Source organism: Carassius carassius, chromosome 5, assembly GCF_963082965.1.
Source record: "Carassius carassius chromosome 5, fCarCar2.1, whole genome shotgun sequence".
Lineage (NCBI taxonomy): Eukaryota > Metazoa > Chordata > Actinopteri > Cypriniformes > Cyprinidae > Carassius > Carassius carassius.
The window spans coordinates 13,005,082-13,031,457 of record NC_081759.1 but is presented as its reverse complement, the minus strand read 5'-3'; the positions used below and the strand labels follow the sequence as shown (position 1 = coordinate 13,031,457).

Genomic DNA, 26,376 nt, shown 5'->3' with positions numbered 1-26,376 from the left:
TGATCGCGCGATATGTAGTTTCTATCAACAGAACTACCAAACCAGGAACAGTTTTCCATCCGAAGGAGTATAGGATAGAACGTCTCCGGTTACTATCGTAACCTTTTCTTTTTTCTTTTCATTTCTTCATCGATCGTGTCAACGGGGTTAAAACTTCAACAAGCCTGTCTCCGCCCATTATGACGTTTTCAAGGTGTAGTGTAGGGAAATATGAGCGCGGTGCATTTTATTTTGAAAATTAAACGGATCTTTTATTTTGTTTCTGGCTGTTCTGTTTTGTCACTCGACTTCCTGTCCTGCGTACTCTGCCCTGTAGTGCTGCGGAGCGCTCCGGCATCCGGCAAAAATAGAAGCTCTGCGTATCTGCTCTGGAGGGCTGCGGATCGCCGGAGTCGGAACGCAGCTGTAACGCATTCAGTGGAAATACACTCATTGACTTTAATGGAAACCTATTGACTCCGCCGCCGTGCCGGAGCCGTAACGCAGCCGTTACGCATCTGGTGGAAATTGGGGGTTAGAGGCTTTTGCATCTGCACTCTTCATATATACTTGAAACTAGTAGCATAGATAATGTTTTCAAAACATGCACATTGTGGAATGGTTTCCTTTGCTGCTCTAACCTAATGAATACTAAGGAGACCATGGTTTCTGTGAACTGATTATTTTGTAGACATCTTTTGAAAATGAAACAATTGCGTGAGTTTGAGGAAGATAAAATTAATTAACTTTTTAAATTATTTTTTTTAAAAGGAAGTCAGAGTTGCGTTAATATATATATATATATATATATATATATATATATATATATATATATATATATATATACTTTTTTGTTAAAAAAAAAAAAAAAAAAAACTAATTATGAAAAGTGCCCTTTATTTCACTTGAGCCCCTGCCCCTCAAAATGTCTGTGCACGTCCCTGCTGCTTGCAGCTATATTTTTTTTTACTTTTCTTTCGACTAAACAGGGGTTTTTGGGGGCCTTAACATGCTCAAAAACTCTTGAAAATTGGCAAACACATTGGAATCTGCGGTCATCAGGACGCCGCAGAGACTGGGACCCGGGCGTGGCACAGGGGCTCTACAGCGCCCCCTGGAACACAGGCAGAAATCTTGAACCATAGCTCACACACACTTGCATGTATTTATATGAAACTCAGTACACATATAGATCTCATTGAGCTGAGCAACTTTCGTGCTCTATGTCATAGGCTCCGCCCAACAGGAAGTCAGCTATTCAGGGCTGTTTAAAAAAAGCATGCCCTGGAATTTGAAATACTCCTCTGAGGTTTTCCACCCATTCGTCACGAAACTCGGTGAACATGATCTCAAGACATTGAGGATGAAAAATTGCCAGGGGATTTTTGATATCTCGAACGGTTTGCCCGTGGCGAGGCGTTGAAATTACGGCAAAAAATGAGAAACAGGAAATGCCTAATAACATCCACATACATTACCTGAGTTTGATCAAACTTCATCAGTTTGTTTGTTGTTTGATACCGATCGTATATATGTGACTATTAGGAGTCAACGTTATAGCGCCACCAACTGGCAGCAGGAAGTGAGTCATTTTCAAAATGCTTTGAATTCAGCATCTTATTTTAACTCGATTTGCTTCAAACTTCATCAGAATAATGAAAAAAAAAAAACACAGCCAATATAAAACTGTTGAGCGTATATTAATATCTATAATATTGTTGCCATGGCAACGTGTTAAACCTGAATATTCTTCTCTGGTGATTTTGAGGCAGATAACAATCATAGAAATTCATAAATCTCTAAACATATATCAGTATCAATGATAGTTTGGACGCCGCAGAGGCTTAGAACTGGGCGTGGCACAGGGGCTCTATGGCGCCCCCTGGAACACAGTCAGAAATCTTTAAGTATAGCTCACACATACTTGCATGTATTTATATGAAACTCTGTACACTTATAGATCTCATTGAGCTGAACAACTTTTGCTATTCATGCAATAGTCTCCGCCCAACAGGAAGTCGGCTATTCAGGGCTGTTTAAAAAGTGCATGCTCTGGAATTTGATATTCTTGTCATAGGTTTTTTACCCGATTTCCACCAAACTCGGTCAATATGATCTCAAGACATTGGGGATGAAAAATGGCCTGGGGATTTTTGATATCTCGTATGGTTTGCCAGTGGCGAGGCGTTGAAATTAGGGCAAAAAAGAGAAACAGGAAATGCCTAATAACATCCACATACATTACCTGAGTTTGATCAAACTTCATCGGTTTTTTCGTTGTATGATACTGATCGTATATATGTGACTATTATGAGTCAACGTTATAGCGCCACCAACTGGCAGCATGAAGTGTGTCATTTTCAAAATGCTTTGAATGCAGCATCTTATTTTTACTCGATTTGCTTCAAACTTCATCAGAATAATGACAAAACACAGCCGATGTAAATCTGTTGTGGGGATATTGATATCTAATATAGTGTTAGCATGGCAACATGTCAAACTTGAATATTCTGTTCTGATGATTTTGAGGCAGATAACAGGCCCAGAATTACCAGACCGTTCTCATCCCAAGGCGTCATATACTGACCCTTTTGACATTTCGTCAACATCCTACGCACATGGCACCCTCTATCGTCAATATGAGACGCAGATAAAAATGGGCCAGAAGGCGCCTCCTAGCGGTCTAACCCTAACCCTAACCCTAACCTTAACCCATAATCTGTGTCTCATATTGACGCTAGAGGGTGCCATATGCGTAGGATGTTGACGAAATGTCAAAAGGGTCAGTATATGACGCCTTGGGATGAGAATGCGTTAGAATTACACAAAACTCAAAACACATATCAGTATTAGTGATAGGTAGACACTGGCAAAATCTTTTAAAAGGGCGTGGAAGAGGCACTCTATAGCGCCACCTTTTGTCAAAATTGTGGGGGGGGGGGGGTGAGAATATTCTATTCTCTTCATCATTTTTTATATACGTAGAAGTCATCATTTGAAGGAAGCACAGTAAGTTTCATAGCTTTATCATGTTCAGGATCCAGCATAAAATTACAACTATCATAACTTATAAATCAAGCTTGCAATTTTTAGTACCAATAATGGCCACCAGATGGAGCTATAGGATTACTTTTAAATAATTATTGTAGAAACGAGTATGATTTATATTATTTATAGAAATCTTTCAAAGAAAAATAATATGTATTTTACTGATAAAATGACCCTCACTTAATTAGAATAACATGCTGAAGTATTGTGAAATACTGTATATTAAGACTAATTCTTTATAGGCTTTATGGACAGATAAGTTTTGAGTGACTCTTGAAGGATCAGCACCACATCCTATTTTACCACTGTTTAAAGAATTTATCTTACAGAACAGGTGTGAATGAATTTTGGATAGGTTGAATGGTTTTGTCGTGGTGATTTTTTAAAATAACAGTAAAAAAGGAGCCAGTAAATGTCTTTTATTTTTTTAAAGTGCAGCTTCTTTAAAAAGTGTTCTTTAAACACTTTAAAAAAATTACACATAGAAGACAAGTCATTCTGAGGAAATATGCATAGTTTCAAGACTATACAACACAATATGGATGATATAAAATAAAAAAACTATCATGCATCTGATGTCACTCTGTCTCTCTGTCACTGTGGGTAATGTGTGTTTGTGTGTTTGTGTGCTGAGTTTGTGTGAATGTATGGGGGAGGGGGGGGGCTTGGTGTCAGAGAGAGAGAGAGAGAGAGAGAGAGAGACGGAAGGAGACTTAATCATCTCTTTAATCACCAGAATTATAGGTCAATAAAGTCATTACAAAACACTAATAAATTATTAAGAGAGAGAGGGAGAGACAGAGAGAATCATCTCAGAGTTAACATCTCTTTAATCACCAGCAGAAAAAAAATCAGTATTATTGTGGCGTTGTTGTTTTTTTTTTTCATCATTACAGCTTAAGAAATATCTTAGGCCTCATCATTTTCTGTCAGTTTTAGGGACAAAAAAAAAACTAGTACAAGTTAATTTGTAAAAAATAATTAAAAAACCTAAACCAGTTAATTTAATTAATTTACATAACACATTAACTTGAAAATAATTAAGAATTAAAGTGAAGAATCAGGTGTGAAACTATCAGGGAGCATTTAGTCTCCAGAGCCAACATTTTACAGAACTGCAACTTTCCTGGAGTCTCCAGAATTACTCGGTGTCAGGTTCTGAGAGACTTAAGATTCAAAAAAATGATTTAATTAGAATACCATGAAGTATTGTGAAATACTATATATTAAGACTTTATATATAGGCTTTATGAACAGATAGGTTTTGAGTGACTCTTGAAGGACCAGCACCACCTCCTCTTGTACAACGGTTTGAGGAATATATCTTCCAGAATCAGGCATTAAGATTTAGGAGCTCATTTTTATTCCATCTCCTTTCCTGAAAAGTCTGTCTTGCAGAATTGACTAAAAATTAATCTTCACATTAATTCCTAATTCTTTTGCAATTCTTTTTGACTGTTCTTCTTTTCTGACCTCATGACCCAGTCAGCATTCTTTGTACATTGGTCAAGTCTTAACTTATCCATTTCTGTATTGCATTTGTGTTTGATATTTCTCATGGGGATTTCATAATTTTCGACTTTTTAGTTTGAGTTAAAACTCTTTTTTTAGCGCATTTCATCTGTAAAAGAAAATATGCCTAATAATTCTGCACACATGAATATAAGGAGTTTTTTCTCTTCCAGCTTTCCTGGACTATTGTATATCACTCATAAATGATTAAATAAAAAACAATGGTAGTTATTAAGATTGATATGGTTTGGAATTGGTAAAATGTGTTTGGAAAAAAATCACAATAAAACTGACATGAATGAATACTATATTAATATTGTTCATGTTAACGTAATTAATGTTTATAAATGAAATCTTATTGTAAAGTGTTACTAAAGTTATATATATTGTTCTGTGAAAGTGATTTTAAAGTCTAAATGATTCGAATTAACCCTCTAACTGGCGTATCCCTTAAAACCTCACTGCCAGAGGGTTATTGTTAATGCATATGCCCGCTGGGCACAGTATACCTGATGTCACCGGGGCGGCGTTCGCACTGATGGCTTGAGCCCACCATCGCTGCTTGCAGCTATGATTATTATTAGATTGTTATTATTATCATATTTTTATTGATGCATATTATAATTATCATATGTTTTATTGATGCATATCATTTTTATAAATATGTGAGTTACACTGACTTTTTGCTACTTTTCATTTTATCCACCCAGACCAAGTTTATCCAAATTCCACTCTATTGGCATAGTAGTAAAAGATCAGGTAATTAAATGGAACCACCTCACCAGATATATAATTTTGAAGGGTACTGAGACCTCAGTCGCACTTGTTGTCATGAAACTCACAATTATGTTGTCTTTACATGTGACACACTACAACCTTTCTCTCCCAATGATACTAAACTCAATCATTACATGGCCATTCAAATGCTGTTCAAGTGTCTCATACACAGTGGTGCATCATCAGTGAGATGAATTCTTTCACATATAGAGGACTGACCTGCCCCACTAATCACTCCTTTTGATTGGAAGTGACAGAGGACTTTTCTATGGGCCAGATCAACATCCTTGGAAGTACACTACAGGAGGCAGAGATCTCCCCATGGTGGGACAACACCTTCTATGAACACAGGAGACACCGCCAGAACCCTTGTGAGTGGCCTACGGTGCCAAAGGGACCTTACACTTCATTATAACCTTTTTAAAGAGCCCCTACACTCACGTTAAAATTCTGCTGTGGTTAATATTTGTTTTACATGGTTTTCCCACATACAGTGTTCTAAAAACCTCTGAAAAGGGTCTGGAAGCACATCTACTCTTTCTCCCTCATTTAGAAATTCTGGATCTATGAATTTTCAAATATGTAAATAGAACCACTGCTTGCATGGACATGTGACAAAACGTCTAAGGTTACGTATGTAACCCTGGTTCCTCGAAGGAACGAGACGCTGCATCGAGAACGATTGGGGAATGCCCCCAGCGTGACGTCTCTGAATCATGTGTGTAATCAGTCCAATGGAAGGGCGAGACGTCATAGGCGGGTGACGTCAGAGACCAGGAAGCATAAAAACAGGAGAGGCGCAGCCGGCACCAGCCTCAAAGGATGAAGCAAGCGCCGGCCAGAGATGCCGGAAGTGTGGCACTGCGACGCAGCATCTCGTTCCTTCGAGGAACCAGGGTTACATACGTAACCTTAGACGTTCCTCTTCAGGAACTCGAGCTGCGTCGAGAACGATTGGGGAACGAGAATGCCCACGCCGCCAGACTTTACAAATCTCTGCCAGTGTGGGAAACTGCACAACTAGGAAGAGAGAACAGAGGGGCTTGGAGCGGCTGGTAAATCTAGACCATAAAATCTTACAAAGGTCAAAGGCGTGGACCACCCCGCAGCCTCGCAGATGTCACGCATAGAGACACCTGCTAGGAAGGCCTTGGAGGCCGCCACACTTCTAGTGGAGTGAGCCTTGACCCCCAGGGGAGAGGGGAGGTCAGAGGACTCATATGCAAGAGAAATAGCATCTACTATCCACCGGCTGAGGGTCTGTTTAGTAGCAGGAAGACCTCTCTTAGGGGGACCATAACAGACAAACAACTGGTCCGCCCTTCTCCACAGGGCAGCTCTGTGGACGTATGTGTCCAATGCTCGCACTGGACACATACAATTAAGCTTCTTCTGGTCTGGCTCCCTAAAGGGAGGAGGACTGAAGGCCTGGAGTACGACAGGCCGTGGTGTAGAGGAGGGAACCTTAGGGACATACCCCGCACGAGGGTAAAGGAAAGCTTTAGCCAGACCGGGCGCAAAGTCTATATAAGAAGGGGCCACAGAGAGGGCCTGCAGGTCCCCAACTCTCTTGAGAGAAGAAATCGCCAACAGGAAGACAGTCTTAATAGAGAGAAGGCGATCGGAGATCTCCTCAATAGGCTCGAAGGGCGGCCTACAGAGAGCTTCTAACACCACAGCCAGGTCCCACGTGGGGACACGAGAACGTACTGGGGGCCTCAGCCTCAGCGCACCGCGGAGGAAACGTGTAACGAGGGGGTGTCTGCCCACTGACTGGCCACCGAGAGGGGCATGGTAGGCCGCAATGCCCGCCACGTAGACCTTCAGGGTGGAGTGGGTCAACCCTGCGGAGAAACGGCCCTGCAGGAACTCCAGCACTGTACCAATCGGGCAGTTAACTGGGTCGAGCTGGCGGTCTCCGCACCAAGAAGTGAAAAGTTTCCACCTCAAGGCATACGGTTTCCTCGTAGAGGGAGCTCTGGATTGGAGGATGGTCTCAACAACCTCGGTTGAGAGGCCGGAAGCTACGAGTTATGCCCCCTCAGGGGCCACACCCATAACTTCCACAGCTCCGGGCGGGGGTGGACTATGGTGCCCTCCGCCTGTGAGAGGAGATCCCTCCTGACGGGAATCTCCCAGGGAGAGCCGTCTAGGAGGGAAATCAGGTCCGAGAACCATACTCGACCCGGCCAGAACGGGGCTACTGACAGCAGCCGGACTCCATCCCGGGCCACTCTCTCCAGAACTCCTGGAAGCAGAGCAATCGGGGGAAAGGCGTACAGACGAAGCCTCGGCCACGTCTGTACCATGGCGTCCAGCCCCAGTGGAGCTGGATGAGTCAGAGAGAACCAGAGGGGACAGTGCGATGTCACTCGAGTCGCAAACAGGTCCACCTGAGCCTGGCCAAAAACTCTCCAAATCTGCTTCAACACCTCGGTGTGAAGCCGCCATTCCCCGGGCCTTGGCCCCTGCCTCCACAGGATGTCTGCTCCCATATTCATATGCCCAGGAATGTGAACCGCTCTGAGCGAGAAGAATTTGTCCTGGGCCCACACAAGGATCTGGTACGCTAGTTTGCATAGAAGGCGTGAGTGCAGACCTCCTTGGTGGTTGATGTAAGAGACCACCGCTGTGTTGTCGGTGCGCACCAACACATGGTGACCTCTTAGGTCTGGGAGAAAATAACGAAGTGCACGCAGCACGGCCAGCATCTCCAGGCAGAGTGCAAGGCCAAAGGGAAGTACTTGATATTGGTACGCTTCGCCCCCGAAAGCAAACCTCAGAAACTTCCTGTGTAGGGGAAGGATGGAGATATGGAAATAAGCATCTTTTAGATCTATCGTGACAAACCAGTCCTCGGACCTGATCTGAGCCACAACCTGCTTGAGTGTGAGCATCCTGAACTTCAGTCGCTTGAACGAGCGGTTCACTAGACGCAGATCTAAAATGGGACGCAACCCCCCATCCTTTTTTGGAACAATGAAGTACCGGCTGTAGAATCCTGACTCCCTGTCGTGAGGAGGGACCACCTAGATGGCCTCCTTCCTCGGAAGAGCGTGCACTTCCTGTTCCATGACCAGAGCCTGCTCGGGACCCACCAGCGTGGGTGAAACCACGTTGAATCGAGGCGGAGGAGAACCAAACTGAATTGTGTAGCCTCTTTCTAAAGTGTGCAGGACCCATTGAGACACATTTGGCAGTAGTTTCCACGCTGCTAAATAATCTACTAAGAGAGTCAGTCTCTCGAGACTGACCTCTGGTGTAATCAGAACAGCTAGCTCGGTGCCCTGTAACGACGGACCGGCAGGAGACAACCGAGCTAACCGTTCTAGAGACCTCAGCGGAGGCGGCGAGCCGCTCAGCACCGCTACGTTTCCAGGCGGTAACTGGGCGTGGTGCTCGCGGGAGACCGCTGCGCCCTGTAACTCCGGCAGGGTTGGCAGAACGATCTCCTGAGGGCAATGAGGCGAGACGGACACCGTGTAATGCGGTGTAACCCGCTGCACCACAAAGGGGACTGCCCTCATAAGCCCCGGGCCAGTGGCGTCAGGGCTTATTGGCCAAAGACCTCTTAGCCTTAAGTACGGTCTGCAGATCCGGCTTAGACTTAGAAGCCCCCGGAGGAGCACGTGAGGCGACGCTCTGTTTTTGTGCCTCCCTGTATGAGGAGCTGGTACTTGGTGGAGGCTTGCCCCGCCCGGCAGGCTCCGGATTTAGAGAGCGACGTGGGAGGAACCGCTGGAACGCCACCGCCTGCTTGCGAGCCTCCTGGTACCTGTCGACGACAGAATTAACAGCGTCGCCGAACAGGCCCGAGGACACAAGCGGGGCATCCATGAGACAAACCCTGTCCTTTTCTCTCATATCAGACAGGGTGAGCCACAAATGTCTCTCTGCTGCTACCATTGCTGCCATGGACCGCCCAATAGCGCGAGCGGTCTCCTTGGTAGCGCGGAGAGACAAATCAGCGGTCCTCCTGAGCTCCGTGATATCCTCAGATCTCACGTGCTCTTGCTCATCTAAATCTTTCAGCGGATCGGCTTGGTACGCCTGTAACACCGCCATAGTGTGCAGACACGCACCAGCCTGACCCGCTGCCGAGTACCCCTTGCCCACCAGCGCTGATGTTGTACGCAGCGGCTTGGAGGGCAGCGCCGGAGCCTTTAATGACGATGCCGCGCCGGGAGACAGATAGCTCGCGAGCGTCTGTTCAACCCGGGGCATCGCCTTATAACCGCGCTCATTCATCCCCGCTACGTTGCCGTAATGATCAGAAACAGGGATGAAGACGCGGGCCGAGAAGGGTTTTTCCCACGATCTACACACCTCGGCGTGCAAATCGGGAAAAAAAGGCAGGCTTTGGCGCGGAGGTGGCGGCTTAGTTCGCAGAAATCGCTCATCAAGTTTACTTTTCTGCGGTTCAGCCTTTTTCTCGGCTGGCCATTCGATGTTTAATTTGGCCACAGCACGAGTAACCACCTCCAAAAGCTCCTCATACTGGGGCGATTGAGGGGGCGAATCCTCAGCGACGTTCACCATATCAACCTCCTCGGAGGAAGATAGATGAAACGCCGAGCCCGCTCCCCGGGGAGAAGTAGCGCCGGAGCGTGCTTCCGATCCCTGAGAGCGGGCGCTGGATCTGGCAGGTGAGGAAGAAGATAGGGACTCGCCCGTCTCCATTCCCTCTGCCAAATCCAACTGCGAACCCCACGAGCGAGATCGCCGCTCCGCCTCGGCGGAAGTGGGACCAACGCCGTGGGGAACGCTAGTGAAGGCTCCCTCGGTGAAGAGAGCCCTCCGGGAACGCAGAACATGCAGGGCAAGCCGCTCGCAATGCGGGCAGTCGGCCCCCTCAAGAGCCGACTCTGCATGCTCCGCTCCCAGGCAAACAACATACAAACTGTGTGTATCCCCGCCTGTGATAAAGCGAGGACAGGGAGGAACACACGGTCTGAAACGCTGCTTGCCTTCGCCCAATTTGTGTTTGGTCTTGGAGGGTGCTTTTGGCATACTTATGGGGGATGACAAACAACACTAAATAAGACTCACAAACGTAAAGTTTTTGAACAGTACACACACACAGAGAGCGCTTGCTGAAGACAGAAAGGCTGGTGCCGGCTGGTGCCGGCTGCGCCTCTCCTGTTTTTATGCTTCCTGGTCTCTGACGTCACCCGCCTATGACGTCTCGCCCTTCCATTGGACTGATTACACACATGATTCAGAGACGTCACGCTGGGGGCGTTCCCCAATCGTTCTCGATGCAGCTTGAGTTCCTGAAGAGGAACTTGTATATTCTAATTCTAAAAGTATATTCTAATGTTGTTGTTATTAATGCAGATCCAAGGTACATAAAAAAGTCATACCATGCCAAGGAGTGAGAAAAAGGAAAACAAGAAAAGTCTGTGCCGGCTGCAACTTAAAAAAGTATATAGTAGAGGTATTTTAAGCAATATTTGATGTAGTAGATAAGTACTTAAAGTAGATCTGGAACAAGTAGTAGCACAAAGGATCTCAGTACTTGAGGCAGTGCTGGAAGTAGTAGTAGTATAATGGGTTAAAATACTTAAAGTAAAGAAATGTAATTGTTTAATTGACAGGGACAAATGCATGACACATTGCTTCATAATACAGGCAACTTAATTCAGAAATGGCTGAATGAAATCTTCATGTTGTAGTTCGCTTGAACAGTGTAAAAGTAGTTGGGTAACGAAATTTAGATGGAAGAATAATATAGAAATAATTATTGCTTTTATAAAGTAAGGGCACTATATTTCACTATATATACAAACCTTTTGAGTAATTCATACAACAGTTTAAGTGCAGTTGCATATTTAATAAAATTACTCTAACACTAAGCATCACTGCTTTTCATGTGAAATCTTTGTTTAGATTGTCTGTCAACTTGAAGAGCAGTACCCCAAGTTGAAGCAGTTGTCCGGAGGCTGGCTATGTTATAAATCAACAGGTCAGGTATAGTTAGTGTAGGATGTCAATGTCAATGTCAATGTCACCTTTATTTATATAGCGCTTTAAACAAAATACATTGCGTCAAAGCAACTGAACAACATTCATTAGGAAAACAGTGTCAATAATGCAAAAATGATAGTTAAAGGCAGTTCATCATTGGATTCAGTTATGTCATCTCTGTTCAGTTAAATAGTGTCTGTGCATTTATTTGCAATCAAGTCAACGATATCGCTGTAGATGAAGTGTCCCCAACTAAGCAAGCCAGAGGCGACAGCGGCAAGGAACCGAAACTCCATCGGTGACAGAATGGAGAAAAAAACCTTGGGAGAAACCAGGCTCAGTTGGGGGGCCAGTTTTCCTCTGACCAGACGAAACCAGTAGTTCAATTCCAGGCTGCAGCAAAGTCAGATTGTGCAGAAGAATCATCTGTTTCCTGTGGTCTTATCCTGGTTCTCCTCTGAGACAAGGTCTTTACATGGGATCTGTATCTGGGGCTCTAGTTGTCCTGGTCTCCGCTGTCTTTCAGGGATGTAGAGGTCCTTTCTAGGTGCTGATCCACCATCTGGTCTGGATACGTACTGGATCCGGATGACTGCAGTGACCCTCTGATCTGGACACAGACTGGATCTGGTGGCCACGGTGACCTCGGAACAAGAGAGAAACAGACAAATATTAGCGTAGATGCCATTCTTCTAATGATGTAGCAAGTACATAGGTTGTTATGGGAAGTGTTTCCGGTTCCGGTTTACCTAATTAATGCAGCCTAAAAATCCTTTAACGGATTTGGATAATAAAAGCATATTAGTATGTTATGGTTATGCCAGGTTAAAGAGATGGGTCTTTAATCTAGATTTAAACTGCAAGAGTGTGTCTGCCTCCCGAACAATGTTAGGTAGGTTATTCCAGAGTTTGGGCGCCAAATAGGAAAAGGATCTGCCGCCTGCAGTTGATTTTGATATTCTAGGTATTATCAAATTGCCTGAGTTTTGAGAACGTAGCGGACATAGAGGATTATAATGTAAAAGGAGCTCATTCAAATACTGAGGTGCTAAACCATTCAGGGCTTTATAAGTAATAAGCAATATATTAAAATCTATGCGATGCTTGATAGGGAGCCAGTGCAGTGTTGACAGGACCGGGCTAATATGGTCATACTTCCTGGTTCTAGTAAGAACTCTTGCTGCTGCATTTTGGACTAGCTGTAGTTTGTTTACTAAGCGTGCAGAACAACCACCCAATAAAGCATTACAATAATCTAACCTTGAGGTCATAAATGCATGGATTAACATTTCTGCATTTGACATTGAGAGCATAGGCCGTAATTTAGATATATTTTTGAGATGGAAAAATGCAGTTTTACAAATGCTAGAAACGTGGCTTTCTAAGGAAAGATTGCGATCAAGTAGCACACCTAGGTTCCTAACTGATGACGAAGAATTGACAGAGCAACCATCAAGTCTTAGACAGTGTTCTAGGTTATTACAAGCAGAGTTTTTAGGTCCTATAATTAACACCTCTGTTTTTTCAGAATTTAGCAGTACGAAATTACTCGTCATCCAGTTTTTTATATTGACTATGCAATCCATTAGTTTTTCAAATTGGTGTGTTTCACCGGGCTGCGAAGAAATATAGAGCTGAGTATCATCAGCATAACAGTGAAAGCTAACACCATGTTTCCTGATGATATCTCCCAAGGGTAACATATAAAGCGTGAAGAGTAGCGGCCCTAGTACTGAGCCTTGAGGTACTCCATACTGCACTTGTGATCGATAGGATACATCTTCATTCACTGCTACGAACTGATGGCGGTCATATAAGTACGATTTAAACCATGCTAATGCACTTCCACTGATGCCAACAAAGTATTCAAGTCTATGCAAAAGAATGTTGTGGTCAATTGTGTCAAACGCAGCACTAAGATCCAATAAAACTAATAGAGAGATACACCCAAGATCAGATGATAAGAGCAGATAATTTGTAACTCTAAGAAGAGCAGTCTCAGTACTATGATACGGTCTAAATCCTGACTGGAAATCCTCACATATACCATTTTTCTCTAAGAAGGAATATAATTGTGTGGATACCACCTTTTCTAGTATCTTGGACAGAAAAGGGAGATTCGAGATTGGTCTATAATTAACTAGTTCTTTGGGGTCAAGTTGTGGTTTTTTGATGAGAGGCTTAATAACAGCCAGTTTGAAGATTTTGGGGACATGTCCTAATGACAATGAGGAATTAATAATAGTCAGAAGAGGATCTATGACTTCTGGAAGCACCTCTTTCAGGAGCTTAGATGGTATAGGGTCTAACATACATGTTGTTGATTTAGATGATTTAACAAGTTTATACAATTCTTCCTCTCCTATGGTAGAGAATGAGTGGAACTGTTCCTCAGGGGGTCTATAGTGCACTGTCTGATGTGATACTGTAGCTGACGGCTGAATGGTTGCAATTTTATCTCTAATAGTATCGATTTTAGAAGTAAAGTAGTTCATAAAGTCATTACTGCTGTGGTGTTGGGAAATGTCAACACTTGTTGAGGCTTTGTTTTTGTTAATTTAGCCACTGTATTGAATAAATACCTGGGGTTATGTTTGTTTTCTTCTAAAAGAGAAGAAAAGTAATCGGATCTAGCAGTTTTTAATGCTTTTCTGTAGGATATGTTACTTTCCCGCCAAGCAATACGAAATACCTCTAGTTTTGTTTTCCTCCAGCTGCGCTCCTTTTTTCGGGCTGCTCTCTTTAGGGTGCGAGTTATACCATGGTGTCAAACTGATTATACCATGGTGTCAAACTGTTTTCCTTTACCTTCCTTAAGCGTAAAGGAGCAACTTTATTTAAAGTGCTAGAAAAGAGAGAGTCCATAGTTTCTGTTACATCATCAAGTTGTTCTGAGGTTTTGGATATGCTAAGGAATTTGGATACATCAGGAAGATAACTTAAAAAGCAGTCTTTTGTGTTAGAAGTGATGGTTCTTCCATACTTGTAACAAGAAGTAGAATTTACAATTTTGGCTATATGAATTTTGCAAAGAACTAAATAATGATCTGAGATATCATCACTTGGCTGAATAATTTCAACACCATCAACATCAATTCCATGTGACAGTATTAAATCTAGAGTATGATTTCGACAATGAGTAGGTCCTGAAACGTGTTGTCTAACACCAATAGAGTTCAGAATGTCTATAAATGCTGATCCCAATGCATCGTTTTCATTATCAACATGGATATTAAAATCACCAACTATTAAAACTTTATCTGCAGCCAGAACTAACTCGGATGTAAAATCATCAAACTCTTTAATAAAGTCTGTATGGTGCCCTGGTGGCCTGTATACAGTAGCCAGTACAAACATAACAGGGGATTTATCATTAACATTTGTTTCTTTGGATAATGTTATATGAAGTACCATTACTTCAAACGAGTTATACTTGTAGCCTGCCCTCTGAGAAATCCTGAAAACGTTGTTATAAATTGAAGCAACACCTCCACCTTTCCCTTTTAGACGTGGCTCATGTTTATAACAGTAATCTTGGGGGGTGGACTCATTTAAAATAATGTAATCATCAGGTTTTAGCCAGGTTTCTGTCAAACAGAGTACATCTATATTATGATCAGTGATCATATTATTTACAAAAAGTGTTTTCGTAGAAAGGGATCTGATATTCAATAAGCCAAGCTTTAACATTTGTTTATCCATATTGCTTCTGTTTTTTATTTGTTGAACCTCAATTAAATTGTTAATCTTAACTTGGTTTGGATGTTTTTTGTATTTTCTAGTTCGGGGAACAGACACAGTCTCTATAGTGTGATATCTAGGTGAAAGAGTCTCTATGTGCTGAGAATTAACTGACCTCTGTGACGGGAGGCAGCTAGCAGAAGGTCGGTTTAGCCAGTCTGTCTGCTTCCTGACCTGGGCCCCAGTTAGTCAAGTATAAACACTAAGACTATTTGCCATATTTCTAGAGAGAAGAGTGGCGCCACCCCAGGAGGGATGAAGACCATCTCTTTTAAACAGGTCAGGTCTGCCCCAAAAGCTCGTCCAATTGTCTATGAAACCTATGTTATTCTGTGGGCACCACTTAGACATCCAGCCATTGAGTGATGACAATCTGCTATGCATCTCATCACCACGGTAAGCAGGGAGGGGACCAGAGCATATTACAGTGTCTGACATCGTGCTTGCAAGTTCACACACCTCTTTAATGTTATTTTTAGTGATCTCCGACTGGCGAAGTCGTACATCATTAGCGCCGGCATGAATAACAATCTTACTGTATTTACGTTTAGCATTAGCCAGCACTTTTAAATTTGCCAAGATGTCAGGCGCTCTGGCTCCCGGTAAACATTTGACTATGGTGGCTGGTGTCTCTATATTCACGTTCCGTACAATAGAATCACCAATAACTTTCATCAGGTTTCTCAGTGGGTGCATCACTGAGTGGGGAGAACCTGTTTAATGTTTTGATTGGAACAGAAGAGCGGTGTTTTGACCCACGACTATGCTGCCTCACCGTCACCCAGTTGCCCTGCTGCTGGGGCTCTGTTTCCGGAACCGAACAATGTACAGGAATCCCTGAGCTAGACACATCCAAAGCCGTATCTAGAGCCCTAACATTTTTACTGTCCTCAATTAAAGTTTGGATGCGTTGTTTCTAATTCTGAAATCTTCTCTGTCAGCCTAACTATTTCCCTGCATTTATCACATGTGAATCCCTCATCAGCGACAGAGATAGATAAACTGTACATGTGGCAAGAGGTGCAAGAAACAATGATAGGAGAAGCCATTACTCACCGTGCTTGATGAAACTTCTTACTGCGGTTGTTTGATGAACTTGTGAAAAACTGGAGCGAGGGAGAGGAGAAAAGAAAACCGATAGGTTAGAATGAAAACGCTAATGACAAGCTAACGAGTGCTAACGCTTTGCAGGTGTACTGCACTCACGGAAATAAAATAAAAGTGAACGATCAAAGTTAATCTGATAAGATTGATCGATAATATCAGAAATATGGTGTGAATTAAGTTATATTTTACCACTTTAAAAAACAGAGAGTGATAGTAAGATAAAGATTCTAGAGAAAAAAAATAATAAAATAAAAACAGCTAAACGGAGCTACAATTTGCTACAGAAGGCCAACAGGAAGTAGAGAAAACACTGTCCAACAGCGACACCCGCAGGCAGGAGGTCAGCGATAAAACTTCTGTTTCTGAAAACTCCAAAGTGGGCAAGATGATACTATAAAGAATTCTTTGCAATCCATCAAAATATGCCCGAACTTCATCTGAACTCATTTTCAACAACCTTTAACCATTTCTGAATAGATGAGGAAGTTAGTTTGATTCTGTGATCATGTGATCTTATCATGTGACCAGAAATTTCACACATGAATTCTGAAAATATCCAAACTTATATAACCAATGTGTGTTTGAACAAACCAATATATAGTTGAGGAAACCAATGTATCTAAACCAATATATAGTTGAGAAAACCAATATATAGTTGAGGAAACCAATGTATCTAAACCAATATATAGTTGAGGAAACCTATGTATCTAAACCAATATATAGTTGAGGAAACCAATATATAGTTGAGGAAAACAATGTATCTAAACCAATATATAGTTGAGGAAACCAATATATAGTTGAGAAAACCAATATATAGTTGAGAAAACCGATGTATCTAAACCAATACATAGTTGAGAAAACCGATATATAGTTGAGGAAACCAATATATAGTTGAGGAAACCGATATATAGTTGAGGAAACCGATGTATCTAAACCAATACATAGTTGAGGAAACCAATATATAGTTGAGAAAACCAATATATAGTTGAGGAAACCGATGTATCTAAACCAATATATAGTTGAGAAAACCATTATATAGTTGAGGAAACCAATATAACTAATCCAATATATAGTTGAGGAAACCAATATATAGTTGAGGAAACCAATGTATCTAAACCAATATATAGTTGAGGAAACCAATATATAGTTGAGAAAACCAATATATAGTTGAGGAAACCAATGTATCTAAACCAATATATAGTTGAGGAAACCAATATATAGTTGAGAAAACCAATATATAGTTGAGGAAACCAATGTATCTAAACCAATATATAGTTGAGGAAACCAATATATAGTTGAGGAAACCGATGTATCTAAACCAATACATAGTTGAGGAAACCAATATATAGTTGAGAAAACCGATATATAGTTGAGGAAACCAATATATAGTTGAGGAAACCGATATATAGTTGAGGAAACCGATGTATCTAAACCAATACATAGTTGAGGAAACCAATATATAGTTGAGAAAACCAATATATAGTTGAGGAAACCAATATATAGTTGAGAAAACCAATGTATCAAAACCAATGTATAATTGAGAAAACCAATATATAGTTGAGGAAACCAATGTATCTAAACCAATATATAATTGAGGAAACCAATGTATCTAAACCAATATATAGTTGGGGAAACCAATGCATATTTGAGGAGCCCAATGTTTACTCAAACAAACCAGTGTATAAAGGAGCAAACCCATATACACTTGATCAGAACGATGTATCTAAACCAGTATATGTCTGGTTATACCAATGTATTATAAACCAATGTGTTTGTCATTGAACCATACATTCAACCAGTAAACCAATCCATATTCACACAATACACATGAATTATTTCCTGAACGGCTTCCCATACTGTTTCCTGTGGTCTTGTCCTGGTGGTCCTCACTCACTATCCCTCGCTCACTCACTCACTGTCCCTCACTCACTCACTCGCACACACTCACTGTCCCTCGCTCACTCACCGCTCACACACACACACACACACACACACACACACACACTCGCTCACTGGCGCGCACACACACTCGCTCACTGCTCACTGTCTCGCGCTCTCATTTGCGCACACTCACTCTTGTTCACTTACTCAACCCGTCGTGGAGGACCAGTATCTGGTACAAGTATCTGGTCAAAAACATACTTGAGTAAAAGTAAAAAAGTACAACTTTAAATTGTACTCAGGTATAAAAAGAAGTAAAAGTACTTTTTTCTGACAGACATACAGAAGAACGGTTAAAGGGAGTGAATGAATAAATGCAATGGCACAATTCAAACATGTATATTTAGTTCAAAAACAACATTTAAAATGAAACCCTGCGGAACACCCAATAATAATAATAATAATAATAATAATATAGGGAAAGGCATTAAAAGAAAACTCCATCCTTTCCACCCTCATGCCATCCTATATGACTTTCATTTATCAGATGAACACAAACTAAGGGTTTTAGGGAAAAAAAATATTTCTGTTTATATAATGAAAGTGTATGGGACATCAAAAAATGACACTTCAAAATCTATACACAAAGAGAATATGACAGTAACTCATGCTACCCCTTTTAATGAATCACTTTCTTCTTAAGTGAAACGATATGGCATATGTAAGAAAAATATAAATATAAATATTTTAATCTTGACCGTCATGTTCACTTTGTGTGGTTTCTGAAGTGGTCATGTCCCCTTGCATTATATGGACAAAAAAATCTTTGCTTGTGTTCATGTGAAGAAAGAAAGTCATAAACATCTGGGATGACTGAGGTTCAGTAAATGGTGAGAGAATTTTCATTTTTGGGTAAACTATCCCTTTGAAGAGCAAGATGTGATGGAGAGGCTAGAAATATATTCCAGACTGAATACAAGAATGTGTTGAATTAAATGAGGAGAGTCATAGAATTAAAACATACAATTTTAATGTTTTTAAAGGCCACTTTATTTGTGTTGTCTATTCAACATCACTGTCTAAAAGGACAATTAATATTTTAAATGTTTATTTTGGGCATTTAGAGTTTTTTTCTTAGCAATTATTGATAAATAATTATTTGTGACTAATTAGATTAATTAATTAATTACGTTAATTAATTAGATTAATTACGTTTGAGCTTCTGTTTACCATATTTAATGTGCATAAGATAAAATAAAAATATAATGTACTTTTCAAGATGAAATAAAATTGTAAGGAGTAAAAAGTACAGTTTTTTCTTCAGAAATGTAATCAAGTAAAAGTACAAGTAGCCAGTTTAAATTGTACTTGAGTAAAGTACAAATCCCCCAAAATAATACTTAAGTACAGTAATCAAGTAAAATTACTAAAAGTATTTTGTAAATAATAAGTATTTTACACCTCTGATTAAAGCACTAAGACATGGTAACAGTATAGCATTCACATATGAATATCTACTGTATCACAAGTCATATTGTCATCCCAGTATTAAACAATGTTATCGCACATCGCAGCTTTTCCTCATATCGTGCAGCCCTAGTCACAATTTCACTATTGATATTGATTAATTGATAAGGGTTAGTGCTTGTGCTTCTGCAAGCACTGTTTGTTATATAATAACAATGTAACCTTTAGTGATATATGCGTTTGTGACGAGTGGGGCGGGGCCGAGGGACGTGGGAACGAGGAGCGAGGCCGGTGGAGTGATTGGAGATGAACTACACTGGCCTCGCTCCTCGTTCCCACGTCCCTCGGCCCCGCCCCACTCGTCACAGCGTTTAGCTCAGGTTGGCAAAACTGGGACCTTCCTGTCGGGTTTAGAAACGCATATAACAATAATTTGGGATGCAGGTATAAGCCTGTACCAACATGCATGCAAAATACAGCTGAAATTACATTCTCGAGTTGGCCACACTCACAGTTACTCAGTTATCTGTTCGGTTTGTTATTAATTCCTTTTAATTATCACGCAGACTACATTAAATTGCAAATTATATTGTGCATAAATTCTAGGTGAAGTGTGTTTTTCTCATTCCCCCTCACTTCACACATACAGTACAGACCAAAAGTTTGAACACACCTTCTCATTCAAAGAGTTTTCTTTATTTTCATGACTATGAAAATTGTAGATTCACACTGAAGGAATCAAAATATGAATTATATATATATATATATAGAGAGAGAGAGAGAATTATATACATAACAAAAAAGTGTGAAACAACTGAAAATATGTCATATTCTAGGTTCTTCAAAGTAGCCACATTTTGCTTTGATTACTGCTTTGCACACTCTTGGCATTCTCTTGATGAGCTTCAAGAGGTAGTCACCTGAAATGGTCTTCCAACAGTCTTGAAGGAGTTCCCCGAGAGATGCTTAGCAATTGTTGGCCCTTTTTGCCTTCAGTCTGTGGTCCAGCTCACCCCTAAACCATCTCGATTGGGTTCAGGTCCGGTGACTGTGGAGGCCAGGTCATCTGGCGCAGCACCCCATCACTCTCCTTCTTGGTCAAATAGCCCTTGATGCCTTCAGTGTGACTCGACAATTTTCATAGTCATGAAAATAAAGAAAACTCTTTGAATGAGAAGGTGTGTCCAAACTTTTGGCCTGTACTGTATCTCATCAGACTCGGACAACAATAGTTGATGCTTCCTGCAGGTGTAACAGGTTCAAAAAGAGATTGCTCCTTTCTATCATTGACATATGTCTCTTTGTTGGAGATTTTGTAACACAGCCTTATAAAAGATGTGGGCCAATGTTTGAATGACAAACTTTACACATTTTCAGTGTTTGCTATGAACAAAGTAAACCCAAGCCAATGCTAGCTTGACATGAATGCCTCTTACTTTCACCCTACATTGTGAGTGGTTCCAGGTCCTTGACAGTCAATCACATACCCTTTTGTAGTGATTTAACAATTATCCTTTCGGTTTAGGTGATGCTGCCATCGGTGATGGTGTAAGTCGGTACTTCATCAGCTTTGCTATGCAGACCTTGCAGTCTGGATTCCACATCAATTTTGGTATGTCTTAGTTTAGTTTTGTTTATAAGTATAAACACTTTTTCATGACCTAAACTTTGAAAAGACCTGTACTGTGCCTTATGCTAACTATTGTTTCATCTTTATTTACAGGAAATGCTGATGTGACTAGGCTGTAAGAGGGACAGAAGGATCACCTCATCCCATGTGCCTCCCAGCCACTCATTGATTCTGACCTTTTTCTGATGGCAGGTAGAATGTTGGGATATTCATTTATACATGGTGGCCTGGGATTGCCAGGGATCAGTCCTGCTGTAGTCCATGTGCTCTTAGGGGGCCAGTTGGAGACAGCGACATTGGTATTGGAGGATTGCCCTGATATCGATCAAAGGAACATAATCCAGTTGGTAGGAAGTGTTTTGTTGTGAAGATTGTTTTGGTGTGTGTGTGTGTGTGTGTGTGTGTGTGTGTGTGATAATATAAGAGACTAATGTGGGGAACTTACCGTATTTTTTGGACTATAAGTCGCACCTGAGTATAAGTCGCATCAGTCCAATAATACATCATGATGAGGGAAAAAACATATATAAGTCGCACTGGACTATAAGTCGCATTTATTTAGAACCAAGAACCAAGAGAAAACATTACCTGCGACTTATAGTCAGGTGTGACTTATTTATCAAAATTAATTTGCCATGAATCGAGAGAAATGAACCAATAGAAAACATTACCGTCTACAGCCGCGAGAGGGCGCTCTATGTCTTCAGTGTAGACTACAGGAGCACTGAGCAGCATAGAGCGCCCTCTCGCGGCTGGAGACGGTAATGTTTTCTATTGGTTCATTTCTTTCGATTCATGTCAAATTAATTTTGATAAATAAGTCGCACCTGACTATAAGTCGCAGGACCAGCCAAACTATGAAAAAAAGTGCGACTTATAGTCCGGAAAATACGGTATTTCTCTCCCTCAGCTGGATGGCAACAGGGAGCTTTCTGAGGACCAGAAAGCGGCTGTCAATAGCCTAGTTGACATGTGGGAATTGACACGACTGACTAATCTGAACAGACAATATTTTCATCAGAGGCTGTTGCAGCATGCGGTAATGACATTAGTTCACATAACCTAACACTTTTATATCATCGTACTGAATCTGAAACCATCTTTTGTCTTGCTTATGATACACGACTCAGCTGTTTTTCATTAGTCAGTACTTTTTGTCCACTGGGAAGCGGGACACTATACCTACCTATACCTTATATAAAAGGGGTGATGGTTCAGCCTGTTCACCCTGCTGCCTTCTGGGAAGAGATAAAGAAGTTTCAGCTACCGCACCACCGGCTTTTATCACCAAGCTGATTTAGACTTTTAAGCTCAAATTCATCCTCAGCACTGCTCCATTGATTATAGATTATTTCTGTTTATGATCCCATGACCTTCTGTCAGCAGGCCATAATTTCAGTATTGCAATGGAATTGTTTTTGGTGAAAAATTTTACTCATGCTCTCACTCCCTGTTTTCTTCTCATGTGATATACTCCCAGAGGTGAAAGTGAGTTCTAATCAGTGGTTATGAATCAAACAGATAAGAAGGGGCTTAAGGAGGAAGCGTAATGCGACTATGACTTTAAGCTGTGGGTTAAGGGGGAAAAAAAACATACACGGGGAACACAACTTTGCACTTACATTACAAGTGTTTTATGCTGTGTCATTGTTCATTGACATCTGCATAATGACAAGTATATGGATATGACAAACCCGTTTCAATGAAATGCCGAAAGTACATTCCAATTTTGGCTCTTGTCTCAAGTGGAAATCCCTCGTCTTCATCCTCAACAACCTCAATTGTTGGCCAGATGATGTGATCAATATATAGGATATCCATAGGAATATTAACTGGGGGCTGCAGATAACTTCTTTTTCACACGGGAAGACAGCTTCAGCCACATCTCTTCTTTCTGACAGTATTGACCACACTCCTGTTTCTTTTAAAGAGATGTTGTCCTTACCCTGAACCTTGTGTTGCATAGCAACCCATCCCTTATACGTCCAAATATTGATGATTTGCCCAATTAATACAATTTCCTGTCATTTATTTTATGAGTTGAATAATTAAATTTGAGTTATTGTGAAAAAAGCTTTTCTTTTTCTAGCACCAGCAGCATCTCGGATGAACCTACTCAAGTTTTGGACTGGATGGGAAGTTCTCTCTGGGCAGTTGAAGCTGGAGGTGGTACATGGGGAGTTCCCAAAATCCTTGACTTGTTACCAGAGCCTACGCATCCCTGGCCACTTCTCAACTTATGAGGAACTTAAACAAGCACTTGAAGCATCTATCGGGACATCCGATACTGGATTTGCACTGATATAATGCAGCTCCATGCAATACATGTGTGAAACATGTCAGTTCTAAATTTCCTTTATTCACATTTCATTTATTTTAGGCCAACGTATATTTAACAATGTTTAAGTAAAGAAAATGGCATCTTTACAGGCCGTGGAGTTGTAGCATAATTTTGTCATGAATGGTGTTTTAAAAAAAATAAATTACAAAATGCATGTTCCGTAAGTGTTTATTCACAGTATTCCCTTTGTGTCCAGTATTCATTCAGGATTACAATTACAATGTTTAAACCAAATGTTTTAAGAGAATGTTCACTACAGTAAAGACAATTTTGCAGTTTTAATGTTGCATTTAAAGTTGCATTGCTGCACATACCATTCTCGTTTTTCTCCAGCTTGGTCACAAATGTGTTCATGTGTAATGTTAATCTAAATTGACATTTGCTGTTAATGAAAAATAAAATCATTTTCAAAAAAAGTCACAGAAAAAAAGGTATTGAATTTCACATACAAATCAGAATTTGGTTTGCTGGAACATGGATAACCCTGTCTTAAAAATGACGAAAGCTGGCTGAGCATATTTTGTTAAACCTTTGCCCAAGGATGAAATTAACAAATTTAAAGTGAATGCGACTTATAGCATATAGTTTATGGCCAATTACATGTAGGATGTTGGAGGTGTTTGTGCTTAAGGACACTTAATTGCCTAATCAATGGGTGTTGAAGTGTTTAGTCTACATAGTTTAGCACCTCGATATAAAGGTCACAGCCATTTGAATCTGAATCAGTTAGAGGGTCAATTGCGGACTGAAGTGCTGCCAGATCTTTATCAGCCAGAGGCACCTCAAATTCTGGGACCTGAACTCCACTGACAGAGGTCTCAGGGGTCATCGGGGCATCCTCCCAGTGTAGTTTTGGGTTTTGCAGCTCCTAAACGTATGGAGAGATTTTAGTGTAGGCACAACACACAGTGGACACTTTAAGCCTTAACCCTAATAATAATTTTAAAAATAACATTGTTTGCTTCATGCTAGCCGACAAGCAAAGAATACAAAACAGCTTATACTACAGTGATAATCATTAACAAAGCTGTCCTACCTCAAGATTTTCCTCATCCTCTGGAGTGTTGAGTTGCCCCATATGCCAGAGCTGTTGTGTTGTTGGAAATATCCAGGAAACCATCTTCCTCCAGTGTGTGAAGCACATCATAAAATATGCAGGTGACAGCCATCCACACGTCTCGCCACATCCGTTCCATTCTTCAAAAGTACAAAATGTCTATCAGACATGGGTATTGGCAAAATGTAATGCAATTCTCATTTATTTAATAAGTGCTATATCATTTATAATAATTAGATACTCTGGTCCAGAAAGCTGCGAGACAGTGCGTACCTCATAGGAAACTTGAATGCCAAAATGTGGCAATGAGTGAAATGAAGGTGAATGGGGAGAGTTCTGTGCAGAACACAACATTTTCATTGAAGGTTTGCACAAGGAAGTGTACAAAGAAAAATGGGACTTCCCCAGCCATTCAACTGTATATGATCACAGATATCAGAACAAAGACAGTAGCTAATGTTGGATCACTTGTTAGATTATTTTTTGAATATACTGTAAAAAAAAACAATTGATGGGGGGTGTTGATGGCACAGTCGATAAGACATGCCTTTAGTCTGAGGGTTTTGGGTCTGAATCCACTGTGACACACCTATGTGTCCCTGAGCAACCCCTAGTTGCTCCAGAGGTGTGCGACCTGTAACATACTTAACAATTGTAAGTCGCTTTGGATAAAAGTGACAGCTAAATGAATAAATGTAAATGTAAAGATAGTGGGTTTTAGTTAGGACAGCTAAAAAAGTAAAATCTCTAACGTAATAATCTTCGGACAGCTGGTATTTCATATTACCTTTGATTGTGTACACTTTTTCCCAAGATAAAGCTAGCTCGGCCGGTTCCTCGTCTCGCAAACATGAAGTAGGCGATGTCCAAATTTTCAACTCCTTGATCTCCACGAACCCTGTAACATAGAAATAATATGAGGTGTAATCAAGAACATCTGCAGCAGTAACCCTTAGCAGTGAATCTGACAGTTAGATGAAACAACTAAAATGACTGACAGTGTTTCCTCAACAACATTTTTCTGTATTTAGGGATAATTAATTAATTCAAATTAAAAATTTATAAATGCTCTGTATAGCGCCTTTCTAGTCTCTGCGACCATTCAAAGCGCTTTTACACTACATTGAATTCCCCATTCACACACTGGTGGAACAGCGGTATCTTGCCCAAAGATGCTTTGTCATGTAGCCTGGAGGAGCCGGGGATTAAGCCTCCATTCTTCCGATTAACGGGCAACCCGCTCTATCTCCAGAGCCACAGCTGCCCGCAATAATAAGACAGGCAGATAATATATATTATTTGAAAAATAAATAAAACAATCTAATAATAATAATTACCTTGATGGAACACCATGGAGCTGGGTGACCTCAAAGAAAAAGGAGAATGCTGTACTGGCACGGTTGTTAGTTGATGCATCCAAATACAGGACTTGTGTAAATAATTACTGATTATTAACTAAAAAGATTTAGTGACACAGCAATTAAAATCAACAACAAAGTTTAGAACTGTTTTAAAAAGGAAACAGTAATCATGTATGTACTGATGATGTTCAGTATTGCAGAAACAATTCCATTAACCAATTATTTTAAACAGCATGATCGAAATAAAATTATCAACATTTGCTGGTTACAACCTCACAAATGCTAACATTTATTTGCTGATCTCTATCCACTCTATCCATCTTATGATAAAATGAAACTTTTTTAACCTGTAAGACTAAGTTCGCAATTAGTGGATGTGACTTTGTGCTCTGCAACTTGTGAAATGCATTTTCCTAATTTACATTCAAAAATGTTTTCAGTAATCGAAAACACAATTAAAATAATCGTTAGGTGAAGGCATCTTGTTCACATTGTCAATTACTCTATT

General features: G+C 40.9%; 2 long non-coding RNA genes across 3 annotated transcripts; one reads left to right on the top strand and one right to left on the bottom strand.

Moving 5' to 3' along the window:
- The first annotated feature begins 20,461 nt into the window (after window positions 1-20,461).
- Window positions 20,462-22,646, top strand: LOC132140292 (uncharacterized). Of its 2 annotated transcripts, none has more exons than XR_009433765.1 (4): window positions 20,462-21,091; window positions 21,203-21,456; window positions 22,020-22,148; window positions 22,613-22,646. It is a non-coding gene; the product is annotated as an uncharacterized LOC132140292 (long non-coding RNA). The 2 variants fall into 2 exon arrangements; XR_009433766.1 differs by having other exon boundaries at window positions 20,463-21,091; window positions 21,302-21,456.
- A 1,900-nt stretch (window positions 22,647-24,546) lies between these two features.
- On the bottom strand, window positions 24,547-26,017 carry LOC132140291 (uncharacterized). Its single transcript, XR_009433764.1, has 3 exons — window positions 25,845-26,017; window positions 25,295-25,405; window positions 24,547-24,647 (listed from the first exon to the last, which is right to left on the bottom strand). It is a non-coding gene; the product is annotated as an uncharacterized LOC132140291 (long non-coding RNA).
- Between the last annotated feature and the right edge of the window lie 359 nt (window positions 26,018-26,376).